Genomic DNA, 20,849 nt, shown 5'->3' on the forward strand with positions numbered 1-20,849 from the left:
AAGTGATTCATAATCAAGTGACTCCAAAATCCCATCAGCATGGAGTTTCTTCATGCGCTTTACACCAATATGACCTAAACGGTAGTGCTACAAATAAGTTGCACTATCATTATTAACTTTGCATCTTTTGGTTTCAATATTATGATTATGTGTATCACTACGATCGAGATCCAACGAACTATTTTTCATTGGGTGTGTAACCATATAAGGTTTTATTCATGTAAACAGAACAACAATTTATTCTCTTACTTAAATGAATAACCGTATTACAATAAACATGATCAAATCATATTCATGCTTAACGCAAACACCAAATAACACTTATTCAGGTTCAACACTAATCCCGAAAGTATAGGGAGTGTGCGATGATGATCATATCAATCTTGGAACCACTTCGAACACACATCATCACTTCACCCTTAACTAGTCTCTGTTTATTCTGCAACTCCCGTTTCGAGTTACTAATCTTAGCAACTGAACTAGTATCAAATACTGAGGGGTTGCTATAAACACTAGTAAAGTACACATCAATAACATGTATATCAAATATACTTATGTTCACTTTGCCATCCTTCTTATCTGCCAATCACTTGGGGTAGTTCCGCTTCTAGTGACCAGTCCCTTTGCAGTAGAAACACTTAGTCTCAGGCTTAGGACCAGACTTGGGTTTCTTCACTTGAGCAGCAACTTGCTTGCTCTTCTTCTTGAAGTTCCCCTTTCTTCCCTCTGCCCTTTTCTTGAAACTAGTGGTCTTGTCTACCATCAACACTTGATTTTTTCTCGATTTCTACCTTCATCAATTTCCGCATTACAAAGAGCTTGGGAATCGTTTCCGTTATCCCTTGCATATCATAGTTCATCACAAAGTTCTACTAACTTGGTGATGGTGACTAGAGAATTCTGTCAATCACTATCTTATCTGGAAGATTAACTCCCACTTGATTCAAGCGATTGTTGTACTCAGACAATCTGGGCACATGCTCACTAGTTGAGCGATTCTCCTCCATCTTTTAGCTATAGAACTTGTTGGAGACTTTCATATCTCTCATCTCGGGTATTTTCTTGAAATATTAACTTCAACTCCTGGAACATCTCATGTGGTCCATGACGTTCAAAACGTCTTTGAAGTCCCGATTCTAAGCCATTAAGCATGGTGCACTAAACTATCAAGTAGTCATCATATTGAGCTAGCCAAACGTTCATACCGTCTGCATCTGCTCCTGCAATAGGTCTGTCACCTAGCGGTGCATCAAGGACATAATTCTTCTGTGCAGCAATGAGGATAAACCTCAGATCACGGATCCAATCCGCATCATTGTTACTAACATCTTTCAACACAATTTTCTCTAGGAACATATCAAAATAAACACAGGGAAGCAACAACGCGAGCTATTGATCTACAACATAATTTGCAAAATACTACCAGGACTAAGTTCATGATAAATTTAAGTTCAGTTAATCATATTACTTAAGAACTCCCACTTAGACAGACATCCCTCTAATCCTCTAAGTGATCACGTGATCCAAATCAACTAAACCATGTCCGATCATCACGTGAGATGGAGTAGTTTCATTGGTGAACATCACTATGTTGATCATATCTACTATATGATTCACGCTTGACCTTTCGGTCTCCGTGTTCCGAGGCCATATCTGTATATGCTTGGCTCGTCAAGTATAACCTGAGTATTCCGCGTGTGCAACTGTTTTGCACCCGTTGTATTTGAACGTAGAGCCTATCACACCCGATCATCACGTGGTGTCTCAGCACGAAGAACTTTCGCAATGGTGCATACTCCGGGAGAACAATTCTTGATAATTAGTGAGAGATCATCTTAAAATGCTACCGTCAAACTAAGCAAAATAAGATGTATAAAAGATAAACATCATATGCAATCAAAATATGTGACATGATATGGCCATCATCATCTTGCGCCTTTGATCTCCATCTCCAAAGTACTGTCATGATCTCTATTGTCACTGGCATGACACCATGATCTTCATCATCTTGATCTATATCAATGTGTCGTCACACGGTCGTCTCGCCAACTATTGCTCTTGCAACTACTGCTATCGCATAGCGATAAAGTAAAGCAATTATTTGGCGCTTGCATCTTATGCAATAAAAAGACAACCATAAGGCTTTTGCCAGTTGCCGATAACTTTAACAAAACATGATCATCTCATACAACAACTTATATCTCATCATGTTTTGACCATATCACATCACAACATGCCCTGCAAAAAAAAGTTAGACGTCCTCTACTTTGTTGTTGCAAGTTTTACGTGGCTGCTATGGGCTTAAGAAAGAACCAATCTTACCTACGCATTAAAACCACAACGATAGTTTGTCAAGTTGGTGCTGTTTTAACCTTCGCAAGGACCGGGCGTAGCCACACTCGGTTCAACTAAAGTTGGAGAAACTGTCACCCGCTAGCCACCTTTGTGCAAAGCACGTCGGGAGAACCGGTCTCGCGTAAGCGTACGCGTAATGTCGGTCCAGGCCGCTTCATCCAACAATACCACCGAACCAAAGTATGACATGCTGGTAAGCAGTATGACTTATATCGCCCACAACTCACTTGTGTTCTACTCGTGCATATAACATCAACATATAAAACCTAGGCTCGGATGCCACTGTTGGGGAACGTAGTAATTTCAAAAATTTCCTACGCACACGCAAGATCATGGTGATGCATAGCAACGAGAGGGGGAGTATGATCTACATACCTAGTAGATCGACAACGGAAGCGTTTGGTTGATGTAGTCGTACGTCTCCACGATCCGACCGATCAAGCACCGAAACTACTGCACCTCCGAGTTCTAGCACACGCTCAGCTCGATGACAATCCCCGGACTCCGATCCAGCAAAGTGTCGGGGAAGAGTTCCGTCAGCACGACGGCGTGGTGACGATCTTGACGTACTACTGCTGCAGGGCTTCGCCTAAGCACCGCTGCAATATTATCGAGGACTATGGTGGCTGGGGGTGCCGCGCACGGCTAAGGAATAGATCACGTGGATCAACTTGTGTTCATGGGGTGCCCCTTGCCTCAGTATATAAAGGATGGAGGAGGAGGAGGCCGGCCAAGGCTAGGTGCGGCCAGGATGTGGAGTCCTACTAGGACTCCAAGTCCTAGTAGGAGTCCACTAAGAGGGGAGGAAGGGAGAAGGAAGTGGAGGAGAAGGAGAGGTGGTCGGCCCCCTTTTCCCTAGTCCAATTCGGACTAGAGGGGAGGGGGCGCAGCAGCCCCTTAGCCCTTTCTCCTCTTCCGACTAAAGCCCACCAAAGCCCATTGCTTCTCCCGTAACTACCCGGTACTCCGAAAAATACCCGAATCACTCGGAACCTTTCCGATGTCCGAATATAGTCGTCCAATATATCGATCTTTACGTCTCGACCATTTCGAGACTCCTCGTCATGTCCCCGATCTCATCCGGGACTCCGAACTCCTGTGGTACATCAAAAATCATAAACTCATAATATAACTGTCATCGAAACCTTAAGTGTCCGGACCCTACGGGTTCGAGAACAATGTAGACATGACCGAGACACGTCTCCGGTCAATAACCAATAGCGGGACCTGGATGCCCATATTGGCTCCTACATATTCTACGAAGATCTTTATCGGTCAGACCGCATAACAGCATACGTTGTTCCCTTTGTCATCGGTATGTTACTTGCCCGAGATTCGATCGTCGGTATCTCAATACCTAGTTCAATCTCGTTACCAGCAAGTCTCTTTACTCGTTCCGTAATACATCATCTCACAACTAACTTATTAGTTGTAATGCTTGCAAGGCTTATGTGATGTGCATTACCGAGAGGGCCCAGAGATACCTCTCCAACAATCGGAGTGACAAAACCTAATCTCGAAATACGCCAACCCAACATGTACCTTTGGAGACACCTGTAGTACTCCTTTATAATCACCCAGTTACGTTGTGACGTTTGGTAGCACCCAAAGTGTTCCTCCGGTAAACGGGAGTTGCATAATCTCATAGTTATAGGAACATGTATAAGTCATGAAGAAAGCAATAGCAACATACTAAACGATCGGGTGCTAAGCTAATGGAATGGGTCATGTAAATCAGATCATTCACTTAATGATGTGATCCCGTTAATCAAATAATAACTCCTTGTTTATGGTTAGGAAACATAACCATATTTGATTAACGAGCTAGTCAAGTAGAGGCATACTAGTGACATCCCTTTTGTCTATGTATTCACACATGTATTATGTTTCCGGTTAATACAATTCTAGCATGAATAATAAACATTTATCATGATATAAGGAAATAAATAATAACTTTATTATTGCCTCTAGGGCATATTTCCTTCAGAGAGGCCAACAAAGTCCTATGTAGATCTGGAGAGGGTGAGAGAGTGTGAAGAGAGCAACTACAAGCAGACCAGCAGTGAGGGGAGAGAGAGAGGCCAACGAAGTCTTGTTTAGATCTGGAGAGGGTGAGAGAGTGTGAGGAGAGCAACTACAAGCGTTGAGGCTCCAGTGTGTATATATATAATGGAGAGAGTGTGAAGAGTGCAAACCCTAGAAAACAAGCGTCGAGGCTGCAGCTTATACGTGCTGAGGTGATTATACGGTCACTACGAGATCGTATAGCTCCGTATCCATCCATTTTGACCAGTCAAAGAATCCTCCTGGCACGAATTATGCTCAAGTGTAGTTATCGAACCCGAGACCTCAAGTTTGATGAGCGAACAGGCTAACCAGCTACACAACCCTCCCGTTATGTTGAACGAGAGGAAAATAACCTTTTATACATTCATGCATTCGTGTGACAAGCATGCCGTGTTTTTTTGTGTGTGGGAGTCATTGGGATTTAAATCATTATCGTGTCATGTGGCTTTGGTGGTAAGACTATCCACAGTGGTGCAGAAATAATGCAGCCTTAGTCACCTTACCTCTCTCCACGTAGTATGTTGGGTCCCACGAGTGAGAGCGTGAAACAAACAAATTAATAAGAAAAATTAAAAGCGCCAATGGTGTATCTTACCTCACACATCTCACTACTGCTTGGGAACACTTTCCAATTGATCCCTCTTTTCACTCACGTACTATTTTAAGTGAATCCTTATTATAACATGAATACAATTTTGGGCACTTGTACTCGACCTAAGTCAGTGTGCCACTGTATCTCGTACGACTCCCTCCGTCTAGGTGTAATAAGTCACGTTAGAAGGTGCAGCCGGACAAGGTGCAAGCAGATTGGAGGAGAAGGAGAAACTTGACCGGTCATTCCTCCAATCAAAGCCCTGATTTCTGTCTCTAAACACAACAATAAATCCAAACAACTAAGAGATGCCGTTTTAGCTACCATGCAGGGCCACGTATTAACTCGCATGCAAGCCAACTTTGATTTCTTGACTGATCAACGCGTAGTTGCGCTCCATGCATTGGGTTTCAGGGGGAGATGACAAGGCAGAGTAAGGAGCGTTTTGTTACATTGCTTAGGCTGGACATAGTGGTGAGTAACTTGGACTAGTACAACATGCATATGTTACTAGTCTATGTTACTACTATGTGAAGTTTGCCTTCGGAAGCGAGCCGATCTGGCTCTCCTGAGCTAACAAGGTTTTTCTAGCCCACCCAAGCTAGCTGGCCCACAAAACCTAACATATTTTAACAGTTCCAAATGCCTAACCTTGCCCGGCTATGCTATAAGTTGTTCTTGCTAAGGATCCAAACGCTCCCTAAGTACCAACGCTCGCTAGAACGAGGCCAGGAGGGGATTGAGATGCGAAGTTAATGGACGACGCCTAAACATTTTGGGAATATTTGATTTCCGTATGATAACTTAACACCTAGATGGAGGGAGTACTACTCCTCAGTCTAGGTTTGATGAAATATTCGTCACCTCTTCTCTTCTTGTACGTACTCCATTTGTATCTCACTTCCTGTGGCTTCGCACTCGCACGATTTTCCTATTCTATGAACCTGTGTGTGCATGTGCGTGTGTGTGTTTAACAACATGTGTGTGTTAGAGAGAGCGACAGATCGACCTACTCCTACAAAGAGATGGTGTGTAGTGTACGATTTTAGCCGCGAGAGTCAGTGCATCCTCTCGTTTCCGGGCATCCGGTAGGGACAGGCAGACAGCTGCCATGCCCGCTCCTGACCAACCTGGCCCACCCAAAGCCCCTCCATCACCCGCGCGTGCTTCCCACCCAAAACGGTCAGCGCCGCTCCAAAGAATCCGTATCGCATTCATGCTCGGGCAGAGCGAACGGGACCTCTCACTAGCGCCTGCGTTGAAGGAAGAAGCGGATTCAAGAGTGATGGTTTCTTTGTCCGTCCAACTTACTCCTGGGTCTAAGTGATTTGATGGCTCTCGTTATTACTGAGGTGGTAGGACTGCTGGATGTCCCACACTTTCGGCGAAAGGAGGTACTACTAGATTACAATTTTCTCCATTCTTACGGCGGGGGAGTGCAACAGCAGTGAAAACACGCAGGCTCAGTGATTACATGACCCACCTCACAGAACAACTTTATTTATAGATGACGCGGCACCTACTACTCGTTCTCCTATAAACCTTGCGATTGGCTCTTCGCCTCTTTGTGAAGTCGAGCAATAGTGGTACTGCAGTATATATCGTTCTGGCTATATGAGACAGAATGAATTGATGCACGTCCACCACGTGGCGAGGGTCGAGGGGTGATGGAGAGTGCGTACTATTACGTTCGTTTCAATATGGACTACATACGGAGCAAAATGAGTGAATCTACACTCAAAAATGCGTCTATATACATCAGTGTTTGGAGTATGTGCTAGTACTTCATATTGAAATCTACTAAAGGACATATATTCCAAATAGTATGATAATCTCTCTAACCAAGGTATGGACGAGGAGTAAACGGAGGGAGTACTAGTAAAATTTTCTCCTTGTCCTGCGAGCCACCGCGCGCGTGGGCGAGGGAGCGGGCGTAAGGCATAGTAAGCAAGCTTCACCTCATCCTGCGAGCCACCACGTCCGTGGGCGGGGGAGACGGCGTACAAGCAAGCTTCTCCTCGTTCTGCGAGTTGACAAGACACATCAAGAGTACTCCAGTGTATAGAGCCTTGCCTCTAAGGTAGGCCCTACATGGTTTGCCTCTTTTTTAACATAACGCGTCAAGTCGCAATTTGTTTGCTCACCCGTGGTAGACGATCCTCCCTCCATCTAGTGGACAACCAGTACACATGTCAAATTACCATGTGGGCTGCCTTTTTGTATAGAAATTAGCTCCACCGTGTACTCGCGCGGGTGTGGTTGGGAAAGAGACGGGAGTACATGCGCCGTGCGTGCACCTCTTCTCTTCATGCATGTCCCCCACCTACGTGGGTGTGTGTGAGAGATACAAACCTAGACAAATGGCTTGTGCATTCGTGAGTGTTTTTTGTTTTGGGGGGAGGTTGATTTCATGAATGTATTTGTGGGAATGTGTGTGTGAAATGTAGGCCTATCCATATCATATATAGAGGGTCCGGCGATCCACGAGAAGAGAGGGAGGGGTCATAGATATCTATTGAGTCTAAGAGAGGATCACGTGGGTGGGTGCGAGATCGATGAAGAGAGCCATCGAAATTGTGTGTGTGTGTGTGTGCAAGTCAAAGATATAGGGCAACTGACCTAGCTACCAGAACATCAGAGGGCATAGTTCAAGTTTGTGTGTGGCAGGGAAACATGACTAGAGCGCTCGATCTCTCGGGGTGTGTGTGTGTGTGAGGGGGTGGGGGAGGGGTAGGCATATTCCTAACTATAGAGGTAGAACGACTCGTATATGTGTTGAGAAGGAGAGACCCAGCTATGTCTTGAGGGAGATCGGTCGACATCCATACATAAATGAAGGACGGGAAATAGGATGGGATAGAGAGAGAGGAGAGAGAGAGGGAGAGGGGTAGAGTGCTGGATGGGTGATGGAGTTGCTTCTCGAAGATGGTGGGAGAGGCCTACTAGACAAACTGAGGGTGGAACTGCAATATTATCAATAATAGTGGGGATGTGTTTCTGTGTGTGCCTGTGCGTGATAGATTTGTCAGGACACGTCCATGGATGGTGAAGGGGAACCATGTGTTTGGTAAGCAAACCTAACTAGATCGGTAGATCAATTGTTGTTTGTCGGAGGAAGGGAGAGACATAACTAATGAGGTAGATCGATCGACGCGTGGGGGAAAATGAGTTATAAGGACCTAGCTAGCTATATGTATAGCGGGAGATCGGTTGGTGTACGTCCATTTGTTAGAGGCAAATAAGGCCCGGCGAGACGAATATACAGAGAGAATGGAGCTAGGAGGTGGTGCGAGAGGCCTAGCTACTAGCTAGATAGGCGGAGGAGTGTGCGGTTGTGAGATCGATGAAAAGAGGGGCCAGAGTTTACACATGTGTGGCACAGTATGAGATACACGAGGCAAGGACACCTAAAGGAGGAGATTGAAGGTGCGTGTGTATGTTGTAGGCAGACATCGCTGGAGAGGTTTATCGCTCGGTGTGTGTCGGAAAGGAGTTGTTGACACTGTGGGAGAATGACCTAAAGAAAAAAATGAATGTGCGCGATGGATAGAATGTTGAGGGAGGGGAGGGGTAGGAGGGCGTGTGCATGCACGAGAGAAAGTTAGTGGTAGCTACAAAGGTTAGAGGATTGTGTGGGTGTAAGAGACGAACAAAGATCATAATTTGATATGAAAGTGGATTCATATATTTGAATAGGAGATCGTAGTGTTTTAAACATATGCATGCATGAATATAGCGGTGATATGCCTGTTGTAGTTTTGCACATGTTATACCTTAATGTGATAATGCATGGCGTTTGCAACTCACAGCTAATTGTCGAACAATCTAAACCATACTATACATCGAACAATCTCACATTTTATTTGAGTTTGTGATAATGTGTGGCATTTGCAGTTTACAACTAAGTATCGAACAATCTAAACAATACTATATATCGAACATTCTCACATTTTATTTGAATTTGTGGTAATGTGTGGTGTCTGCAACTCACATCTAAATACTTGTAGGCGTAGGGGGCGGGGCACCATACATAATGTGATAAACACATTATACATATGAGACCTGGTTTAGTTTGTGAAGATCTAGCTAGAGCTTGAAATGTACTATGATTTGAAATCAACATAAAGTGGATTCAAAAAATCGACTTCGAGTTCATATAGTACACATAGTTCATATGTAACTCGAGACTAATCATGTGGTGTGCTGTGAAGATAATACACAAATGATGGTTTAACTTGACAATAATGAAGATTGTTGATCTTATTAAAACAGGGAAACGAATTTAAATGCTTTGACTTCACAACAATCATTATTGTAGATCTTATTCAAATAGAGAAATGAATTCAAATTTAGTTCATACTGAAGTGGTAGTATATATGTTTGGAATGCACTAAAACGTTCGTTTGAGTACTAGGTTGCATATGCATGCATTATACACGTAGCGAAATATTTTAATTGAACATAACATGAATTCAAAGTTTTGAATGACATTTGTAGTGCGAATTGATTTGGCACAGTACATGTTAGGCTTGTTCAGAAATTTCAACCCGCGCCTTGTTAGCCTGAAATGTTTAAGATATATCTTTGTCTCGTTGTGCTCCGACAACTCCCTCCATCTCAACCCGCGCCTTGCTATTCCAAAATTACAACATGCACGAAAACTCCCACCTCCTGTGAAATCCTGACACGCTAAATGCTCATGATACCCTTGAACTGAAAGAACCGCCTCAAATCGGTGGGGGTACTTTCGTAACTTACCCCACATTTCGGACAAGCGCGTCCCTAAGCCATGGTTCCCCCACTCCCATCCCATCCTCTCACCCATTCATACACCGAGGCCAGCAAAACCGCAAAGCCCCACACCCTCCTCTGTCCGCCACCCAGCCGGAGCCTCTTCCCCGACGACAACGTCCACAGCAACACCTCGACGTCCCTCATCCAACGTACCGGATGAGGGTTTGTCGTCGATCTATTTATCCCGCCGGTTCAGCCACCCTGTCCTCCACCTCCAAGAAGCTGCCTCGCCGTTCCCCTCGTCATTCGCGCCACCTCCATTCCCACACCGTCGTCTTTACCTGCACCACCGGAAGAGCATAATCATCACCGTTTCCTCGGAAGAAGCTATGGCCGAATCGGCGCCACCAAAGAGGTTGTACACTAATCACCACATTTTCTTCTAGATTCGATCTCACGGTGCTTCCGACGCTCGGTCCTGAGCCGACACGGCGCTGCTCCATCCACGGCGGCGTCGCCGGCCACTTCCTCCATGGCGTCGCTCCCTCGGCAGCAACGTCCACATCCGTAGGAGTTGCTTCTGCTTTAGCCCTCGCTCGCATTGCTGCTCTACTCTTGCTCTTAGTCCCCTGCCCGGTCTACTCTTCCTCTTGCTATTGCTCGCGCTACTGCTCTCGATCTTACTCTTGCTTGCGATGCTGCTCTGATTTAGCTACACTTCAATCGACTAAATCGACTCTTGGATCAGTCGATTTTCAGCGGGTGGGGGGCTCGCCGGAGTTAAGGAAGAACCAGCCGCAGCGGGGAGGAGGGCTCGCCGGAGAGGTACCCCACTATCTATCTTAGGGTTCAGGGTGGGGCAGTGGCGTGGGGATCGCCGGGGGAAAGTCTCGGCACGGGGAGCCTATAGGGATGGTCGGGGCGGTGGCGGTCCGGCGGTGGGGAGTGTTTTCGGGGCGGGCGGGCGGCGCACCGCCGGCCACGGGCGGCAGGGGCGGCTGTTTGGTCGGTGGTGGCTGGCAGCTCAGGGGGGTGGAGGTTGAAGATGAACTGCAGGCACTTGATTTCGTATCCAACGGCTGCAAAATCGACTGACCAGAGATGAAAAAGTCAGTCGACTGACTTGTAGCCTCACCTCTAGTGCGTTCAGTTTCGACAGTAAAATTCAGTTTCGACAGCAAAATTCAGTTTCGACAGTTAAGTTCAGTTTCGACAGTTAAATTCAGTTTTGGCAGTTAAGTTCAGAGATGAGCGGCTGATGTATACATCTAGCAGTTTGTGGTTATGTATTTTATGTCATCTATTGGAGATGCTATTAGAATTCCACTCAGGTTAACGTTGTCTCTCTTGTCCTGCTTCAGCCTCGGCATCGCACAACTCACCAGAGCTGCTCCAATGACGAAACCCTCCATCACAGCGGAGCAGTACCTCGGGCTCCATCTCCAGACGCCTAAGATCTTCTTCCCCTCCTCCGACAGCCAAGTCAGCCAGAGCATCCTCACCGGCCAACCCAATCACGCTGAGATCGACATGGCTTCGCCAAAGAGGTTGTACACTTCTTGTGGTTTGACTTAATCTCACCAAGCTTCTTTGCATCATCTGATCTTCCAATTCTTGTGAACCAAACACCCAGATTGGCAAAAATCCTGTGTTTTTCAATTCTCTGTTTTGCACGTGCATTCCTATCATATTCCTGTCTATTTCCTATCCCTGCATTGTTAGAATCCTCAAATTCAAACAAGCCCTTACACAATTACTTCCGTTACAGATATGTGTCAAAGAAAACCTTGTGTGGTTTGTCCTGCTCCTGCGGTGATGTGTTCCACCCCAGCTCAGCTACTCCAACAACGGAAGGGCTCACCACAGCAGGGATCTGCTCTCCAGACTGTCTTTCGCCGCCTCAGATCTTCTTCCCTGCCGCCGGCAGCCATAACAACTGCATTACCATCATCAACTGAGAAGATGACCTTGAGGACTACACGGGTCCGCAATAGAGGTCGCACTCTTTCGTGTCTACTTACATTATGCATCGCTTAAAATGATTACATGCTACTTTATCGCCGTGTTCACCTATTAGACTCCGACTCAGGTCCAAACTTATGCTGAAACTTGATTTTTTAAATGGTTGTGGGGTACATATTGGGGTAGCAATCAGTACTATATGTCTACTATATGGTTAATCTCGGGTGTCTACTATGAGTTTCATGTTGGGTGCAAACAAACATTAAAGGAGCCATTATCTGTATTTTTTAACTAAAGCTATTATCTGCCTGGTATCATTGGTTTTGGGTCTATCCACAGTTTGCTACCTTCACTCTGGATTTGTGCATGCACTCCTTGCATAATCTCACTCTGTTTTAGTCCTATTGAGGGAGTCCTGGATTAGGGGGTATCCGGATAGCCGAATTATATCCTTTGGCCAGACTGTTGGACTATGAAGATACAAGATTGAAGACTTCGTCTCGTGTCCGGATGGGACTCTACTTGGCGTGGAGGGCAAGCTAGGCAATACGGATATGTATATATCCTCCTTTGTAACCGACCTTGTGTAACCCTAGCCCCCTCCGGTGTCTATATAAACTAGAGGGTTTTAGTCCGTAGGACAACGTACAATCATACCATAGGCTAGCTTCTAGGGTTTAGCCTCTCTGATCTCGTGGTAGATCAACTCTTGTAATACTCATATCATCAAGAATAAATCAAGCAGGACGTAGAGTTTTACCTCCAACAAGATGGCCCGAACCTGGGTAAAACATCGTGTCCCCTGCCTCCTGTTACCATCCGCCTTAGACGCACAGTTCGGGACCCCCTACCCGAGATCTGCCGGTTTAGACACCGACATTGGTGCTTTCATTGAGAGTTCCTCTATGACGTCGCCGTAAGGAAGGATGCCTCATCTCGTTATCAAAAACAACATTACCACCGGGGGAGCTCTGGCTGTCGGCCAAACTCTCTGGCTAGGCAGTTTCGTCATGACCGCATGTTCGGCACTGCACCGACGATGACTTCTCGGGTCATCAAGAACAGCCTCCACGTCGGCTCGGAATTTGCCGAGCAGATGGATCCAATGGAGCTCTCCTCCCTAAATGAACTCTTGGATCGCATCACCGCCTTGGGAGTCGCTACGGACTATGATCGGATTGGGCTTAAACCCTATTGAGGGGAGATTAACTCTCCACCAGTCACCCATCATGTTCCGGTGGTGGAGGAACAATGCGGCGATTCTCCCTCTATCTTGAAGACTAACTACGTCCGAATTCCTGAGCTCTCTGAGCCGGATACCCGTTTACGGGAGGACATCACCAAAACCCTGAACCTAGAGTCAGGCAGCGGGCCAGACTCATCGGGCAACTTACCGCAATCCGAACTTCCAAGATTGGAAACCCCTCGGCCCCTGGGCCTCAGATCGGGTAGGGGTCCGGACTCAAGTCCACCCACCCACCCAGACAAAAATGATCTCTCCCACATCAGGCAATAGCCCCATGAAACAGTACATCATTATTGGGCCAGATTCCTCCTTGTGATGAACAAGGTTAAGGACTGCCGCGAGGAAGATGCAGTCTCAATTTTCTGCAATAACTGCATGCACAAGGGAATCATTAACGCCATAAGTCACCGTGACATATCATGCTTCGCCAACTTGGCGTCCATAGTACGAAAGTATTGTGCGATGGAAAGTGCCTGGAAACCGAAACGAAATTTTGGGATAATCCGGCTCCGTATATGCACCCAGTCCGAGGTAAAAGGGTTCACTATCATAAGACACCCGAGTTCATTACAAAGAAGCAAAAACCCTCTACAGGGCACAGAACCGTGTTGGAGGGATGGCTCAACGGAACCTGCAAAATTCATAGCATAGCGGATACAATACCAATGCACAGCCTTAGAGCATGTTGGATACTCCGACAGGTGGCCAAAAGTGGTGAGGATCTTCTTATCCCAAATACCACAGAGCACCATCCCATGGATAACAATACGGTGTTAACAGTCTTTGAGACCTTCGCGTCAAATAATAGGCGCAAGCGAACACTCCGCAGCATGGCCGAAATCTTCCACGTAGCAGCAATAAATCCATGGAGTGACACGGCTATTACCTTCAATGCCAGTGACGAACCTAAATTCTGAACAGCCCGAGCACCAGCCGCACTGGTCCTCAGTCCAATCGTGGACGGCTTTCGACTCACCAAAGTTCTCATGGACGGGGGCAACGGATTAAACCTCATCTATGAGGAAACTCTTCAAAAAATGGAAATAGACTGGAACCGCATTGAGCAAAGTAGCACAACCTTCAGAGGAATCATACCCAGTCGGGAAGCACGATGCGCTGGAAAAATCACACTAGATGTGGTATTCGGTACGCCAGAGAACTATAGGTCTGAAGAAATTACATTTCAAGTGGCCCCGTTCAGCAGTGGATACCACGCCCTTTTAGGACGCGAGGCGTTCACGATCTTCCAAGTCGTACCCCATTATGGGTACATGAAGCTCAAAATGCCCGGGCCCAACAGAATCATCACTCTCGCCAGTGATCCGTACACAGCACTCCGCGCCAAAAACAAGACAACCGCACTAGCCCTCGAAGCATTATCCGAAGCCCTCTCGGCCGAGGAATTAACCACGCTATGCTCCACAGTGGACAAGGACGACGTCATACTCGACAAGAGATCCAAGTCCACCTCTTTTAAACTAGCGGATGAAATAGTCAAATTCCAAGTCCACCCAACGGACCCTACAAAAACAGCCTCCATCGGGGCACAGTTAAACCCCGCCGTGGACGCCGCACTATGAGAGTTCCTGCGTGAGAATTGGGACATATTCGCCTGGCATCCCTCAGACATGCCAGGAATCCCACGCAGACTGGCCGAGCATAGCCTCAATATCCTAAAGGGATTCAAGCCGGTCAAGCAGGATCTTCAGCGTTTCTCTGAACCTAAGAGACAAGCCATGGGAGAGGAACTAGCCAAGTTATTGGAGGCCGGATTCATCAGAGAAATAAAACACCCGGACTGGCTAGCAAACCTGGTGATGGTACCAAAGAAGGATAAATCCTGGCGCCTTTGTGTCGATTTCAAGGACCTCAATAAAGCTTGCCCAAAGGATCCCTTCCCCCTCCCCCGCATCGATCAAATTATTGATGCTACCGCAGGACACGAGTCATTGTGTTTCCTCGACGCATACTCCTGTTACCACCAAATCAAGATGGCGGAGTCCGGCCAAGCCGCAACGGCATTCATCACACCATAAGGTCCCTTCTGTTTCAACATAATGCCTTTTGGGCTAAAAAACGCTGGCGCCACATATCAGTGCATGATTCAGACATGTCTGGAGAAAAAAATCGTCAAAACAGTAGAGGCATACGTAGACGATGTGGTCGTCAAAACCAAACACGTCGAATCTTTGATAGACGACTTGAGGCTCACATTCGACAACCTCCGAACATACGACATCAAGCTCAATCCGGAAAAATGCATTTTCAGTGTACCAGCCGGAAAGCTCCTGTGTTTCATTGTCTCCAGTAGAGGTATTGAAGCTAATCCAGCCAAAATCCGAGCTTTGTCACAGTTGGCTACCCCAACAGACCTCAAACAAATCCAGAAGTTAACTGGATGCATGGCGGCTCTAAGCTGCTTTATCTCCCACTTAGGAGAAAAGGCATTACCCCTTTATCGCCTCCTTCGGCGCACCGAACACTTCGAGTGGACGGACGCTGCCATAGCTCGGTTGTAAGAAATAAAAGCCATACTAGCAACCAACCCAATCCTGGCCGCGCCAAATATCGGAGAACCAATGATATTATACATCACGGCAACTCATCAAGTTGTAAGCGCAGTGCTCGTCGTCGAACGAGAAGCGGACGGACATAAATTCCCTCTTCAAAGGCCGGTATATTATGTCTCCACTGTCCTGACTCCATGCAAATCACGGTACCCACATTATGAAAAGATAGCTTATGCGGTATTCATGGCATCCCGGAAACTACGACACTACTTTCAAGAGTGTTCGATTACAGTAGCCTCGGAGGTGCCACTCAATGATATTATAAACAACTGCGATGCCACGGGCCGGATTGCCAAATGGGCCATTGAGCTCCTCCCATTCGACATAACATACAAACCTCGGCGAGCCATTAAATCGCAAGTATTGGCCAACTTTGTCGCCGAATGGACGGAAGCCGAACTCCCTAAAGAGTACGACGCATACTCCAATTGGATTATGCACTTCGACGGCTCCAAAATGCTGGCTGGACTGGGGGTTGGCGTCGTCCTGACGTCCCCAACCGGGGATACAGTTCAATACGTACTGCATATACTATATACAGACTCCAACAATGCAGCCGAATACAAAGCCCTGTTGCATGGTCTTCGGATGGCAGTTTCCATGGGCATTCAGCGCCTGGAGGTGCGTGGGGATTCGAACCTTGCAATATCCCAAATAAATGGAGATTTTGATGCCAAGGATCCGAAGATGGCGGCCTATCGTAACGCCGTCCTAAAGATGTTAGCTCGGTTCGAGGGGCTCGAATTTCACCATGTGGCTCGGGAAAACAATCAGGCGGCGGATATCCTCGCCCGCATCGGTGCAAAACGCGATGCGGTCCCCCCAACATCTTTTTAGAGAGGTTGTTTAAACCATCCATGGTATGGGAGGGGGACACCGGCAATATTAGTCCAGACCCGGCCACAACACTCGATACCGAACACTCTGACATAATCGGAGGCTCTGCCACCGAAATAACACCTTCAGCCCACCTAATAATGGCCATCATAGCCCCATGGACAGAACCATTCCTGGCCTACCTAACTAGGTAGGAACTTCCGGAGGACCAAAATGAGGCACGCTGCATAGTGCGGCGATCTAAGGCCTACAGGGTCCATGAGGGAGAATTGTAAAAAAAAGCACTACCGGAGTCCTTCAAAGGTGCATCTCCGAAGAGGAACGGCGGAACCTTTTGGCAGAAATTCACGCCGGACTCGGCGGTCACCACGCCGTAGCCCGGGCTCTTGTAAGCAAGGCCTTCCGTACATAATTCTATTGGCCAACGGCCCAGGCAGATGCACAGGACTTGGTCCAACGTTGCACCGGTTGCCAGCTCTTTGCAAATCAAAGCCACATGCCACCCACCGCCCTCCAAACAATCCCCATTACGTGGCCCTTCGTGGTCTGGGGGCTTGACATGGTTGGACCCCTTAAAGGGGGAACCCATAAGAAAAAATACTTGCTGGTCATGGTGGATAAATTCACGAAATGGATAGAGGCCAAACCTGTTAAAACAGCCGAATCCGGACCGGTGATAGACTTAATATCCGGGGTCGTACACCATTATGGCATCCCCCACAGCATCATCACTGACAATGGCACGAACTTCACTAACGGTGAGGTAAAACTCTGGTGCAACAAAATGGGCATCAAGCTCGATTATGCTTCAGTCTATCACCCACAAACCAACGGCCAAGTTGAGCGAGCAAACGGTCTTATAATGAGCAGCATTAAACCCAGATTAGTGTGTTCCTTAACGGAGTCTAACACCCAATGGATAGAGGAGCTCGACTCTGTACTCTGGATGCTGCGGACCATGCCGAATCGTATTACCAGATATACACCCTTCTTTATGGTGTACGGCGCAGAGGCAGTCTTGCCCTGTGACATAATTCATGACTCACCTCGAGTGCGCATGTACGAAGAAAGAGAAGCCAAGATCGATCTGCAGGACAGTCTGGACACCCTAGAGGAGGAGCGCGACGTAGCAAAAGCCCGTTCCGCATTTTATCAGCAACAGGCTCGCAGATACCAAAGCAGAGAAGTACGGGCCAAAACTTATAACGTTGGCGAACTAGTTCTACGCCTGCCAGATAAGAAAAAGAACAAGATCGAGCCCAAATGGGAAGGTCCCTTCATTATTGACCAAGTTCTGACCAGTGGAGCGTACAGACTGCGGGATGCATCGACTAATCGACTCGAGCCGAACCCATGGAACGCGGCCATCCTCCGAAGATTCTACGCCTAGCGCCGGACTCTATGTTCGTCACCTTCCTCTGTCCATTTTTTGCATATGCATTATCTGCCTTGTTTTTCTTTCTCTCTTTCTTTTATTCCTTCTTTAGGCCTTCAAAGGCCAACTTGTGCCTCGCTTGCACATTATAGATGCGCTAGCTGCGCTCATCATACCTGGGGGCTTCTTTCACAGAAGCTTATTTATTTATCTGAGCCTCGTGCCCCGCACATGTGTTATGCTTCCGCATGTACCCTTTTTCCCCATTATATGCATCGATATGACTTAAGTTTTGGCTAAGCTGGGTTGCCCGGCTCTTGTATTTATGCCCTACGTTCCCGTTAATTCGGCTAGGGCATAAGGGGAGCACCTCTGCGATTGGTACTGCCGGGTCAGCCGGATGTGTACCTTAGACTGGTGAAGCCGAAAGCTAGCGTTCTTAAGGGAATATTCGGTCGGTGAACAAAAGACAATTTTTATTTATTTTCAATATCTGCCCCCAGATGTTTTTCCTGCGTTTCCTATCGTAGTCCGGACATGCACTTTATGGCATGCTTACCGAGGGAAAGGAACCCTTAACGGAACTATTCTCCTTGGAAAATGTTTCTTACTACCCATGTAATATAACATAACTAGTTGGGCACTTGTCTGTTCAAGCACTAATGACCCCTACGCCTGGTCTCCACGCATATCCCGGTTCTTATATAACTGAGCGGGTATTCGGTTACACTCCGGACTATCGGGTCCCGAGGTTGAAGCAAAAGGTCCGCCAAGACAAATGATCTACAATCCGGCTAGAAGGCATTATACATGTCACTTTAATTGCATAGTCATGCAGACTGACTAAATTCCTCTTCTATACCATCCAACAGGCGGTCTAGCCTACAATCCTGTTGGGAATACTTTGCGTCTAATTCTACTTGCCAATAAACTAAGCTAACGGGGAGCTCTTTTCCGTCGGGCCCCACAGGTCCGACCACGGCCATGTGATTTGGGTCAGCCTTGGTATACCACGTCTTCACCATGGCCCAAGCTTCTCTGGCACCTTGACGGCAGGCCGATATCTTCCATAATCGGAAGCGCCGTCGCGCTCCCTTGAGCTTCTTCGTAAGCTCTGCAACGCCTTCTGGCAGGGAGACGGATGGCCACAAGGCCTGGGCAACACCTTGCATCACCTGCCGAACTTGTTCGTGCAGATGTGAGAGCTCGGATAGAAGATCACCTGCAGACCCGGGCATTTCCTCCGCGGGACGACCCGTTAGCATACCTACAGACATAACGCTCTTAGTCGGCTTCTTTGCCGAACCCCTTTAAAAGGATTCGTTCAAGCACTTACTGAAAATGCCGCGCTGAAGCAGCTAATTCTCCTTCTCGGAGTCTGCAAGCTGGGCTCGAACGTCTTTTAGTTCCACGCTCAGCTTGATATTGGCGTCTTGGAGATTCTTGTTCTCCCGCCTAACCTCAGTCAGCACGCATTTGCCAGCCTCTACCTGTCGCACGACATGCTGGTCCTCCGGATTTTCTCCGTATTCATCTGCAACATCTATTGTTAGATCTGGAGCCACGCCGCACACTACATGGCAACCATCATTCTTTAAAGTAAATGTTACCAGTGGGGGACTTTTTCGGTTCCTTCAACGTGGCAATAGCGGCCTGCAGTTGGGTCTTGCATTCCTCCAGCTCCTGTGACAGCCTAGTATTCTTCTCTGTAAGAACCTGCACAATAAAGATGATCCTTAAATCAGTTCTGCTAACTGTTTCATGTCTCAGGGGCTACTAATACACATAAATCGTCAGATTTACTTACCCATACATCCTTTACATACTGATCCATGGCTCTGCCTAGACCATCTTGAGCAGCACGGAGGTACACCTCTCCGGAATTGAAGGCATCAAATGCCTCTGGTGAGAAACAAGCGTCGCGGAGTACGGCCCGGCGGCGCCTATGATTCATGGCGCTTTCCACTTCTGAGTTTGTAGCGGATAATCTATCTGCATCCTCTGTAGGGGGATTATCCAGCGCCCGCCCAATATCGGCTTCCATCTCTATGTCCGGTCCTGGCGCCCGACTGGTGGAAGCGTGATTAGCAACATCGCCGGACATATTCCGGCTAGTGTTTTTTCTGTTAAAGAAACACGGGTGTCGTTACATTTTGAGAAAGACGACAACTACGGAGCGGGGTTTCTATTATACCTTTGCGTCGGCGTCTCCCTCCTGACCGCCTTCCAATTTGGCCTGCCCGGCCTCGCTGCCTTTTGTTGGCGAGTTGCTGCGGGTTCGGCGGGGCGTCCCGAATGCCTTCCCTGTAAAAACGCCATATGCATATGGTAGGTGAAGTGTCTAACAGGGGACCCTAGTTTTTGGAGTTGGGATTTTTTTTGGTTTTCTTACGTGCGATGCAGGAAGCAGTCTGGGATCGTCGGCTATAATGGCCACCAAGGCATCATCGCAGCTTAACTGATAGAACTGCCGGTCTATCAGCTCCACGAATATAACCGGATCTTCTTCGAGTCTGGAGTCGAGGGCCCGGTCAGGGTCCTCGGGGTGTGGAGAAGGGCTGCTGACCTCCTTTATGGCTTTTCATAGTTCCTCCCGCAAAGTGGCAAGGTGAATATTTACGACAAAGAATGCACGAAAAATGGGAGTAAGGAGATATAACTTACCCGGCTTGGAGGATTGTACATGGAGAATCCATCCCGTGGCTTGATGTGGATGAACTCCTCTTCCTCTCCCTTAAACAATTCGGACAGAATTTTTGTTAAAGCGGCAGCATTCTCCGAACCCTTACGCCCGCAGCAAGTGGCATCATCCGCCCCATTAAAACACCACAAGGGGTGCCCATGATATTGAAGTGGTTGCACTCCCCGCATTATGCAAATCGACATAACTTCGATTACTTTCAATCCTGATTGAGCCAGTGCTTTAATCCGGTTCATCAGGTAGAGGACTTCTCCATTGTCTTCCACCTGGGGGCTCCATGGGCGCCAACTTCGGCGTTTCTTTAGAGGGGCATTGCTGAACTCAGGAAGACCCCACCAAATAGGGTCCAGCATGGGAACCGTGCCTCATGCCTTTCCCGCTCGGTGCGCTCCTTGGCCTCTTTGTTTTCG

This window comes from Triticum dicoccoides, chromosome 1A, assembly GCF_002162155.2.
Source record: "Triticum dicoccoides isolate Atlit2015 ecotype Zavitan chromosome 1A, WEW_v2.0, whole genome shotgun sequence".
Lineage (NCBI taxonomy): Eukaryota > Viridiplantae > Streptophyta > Magnoliopsida > Poales > Poaceae > Triticum > Triticum dicoccoides.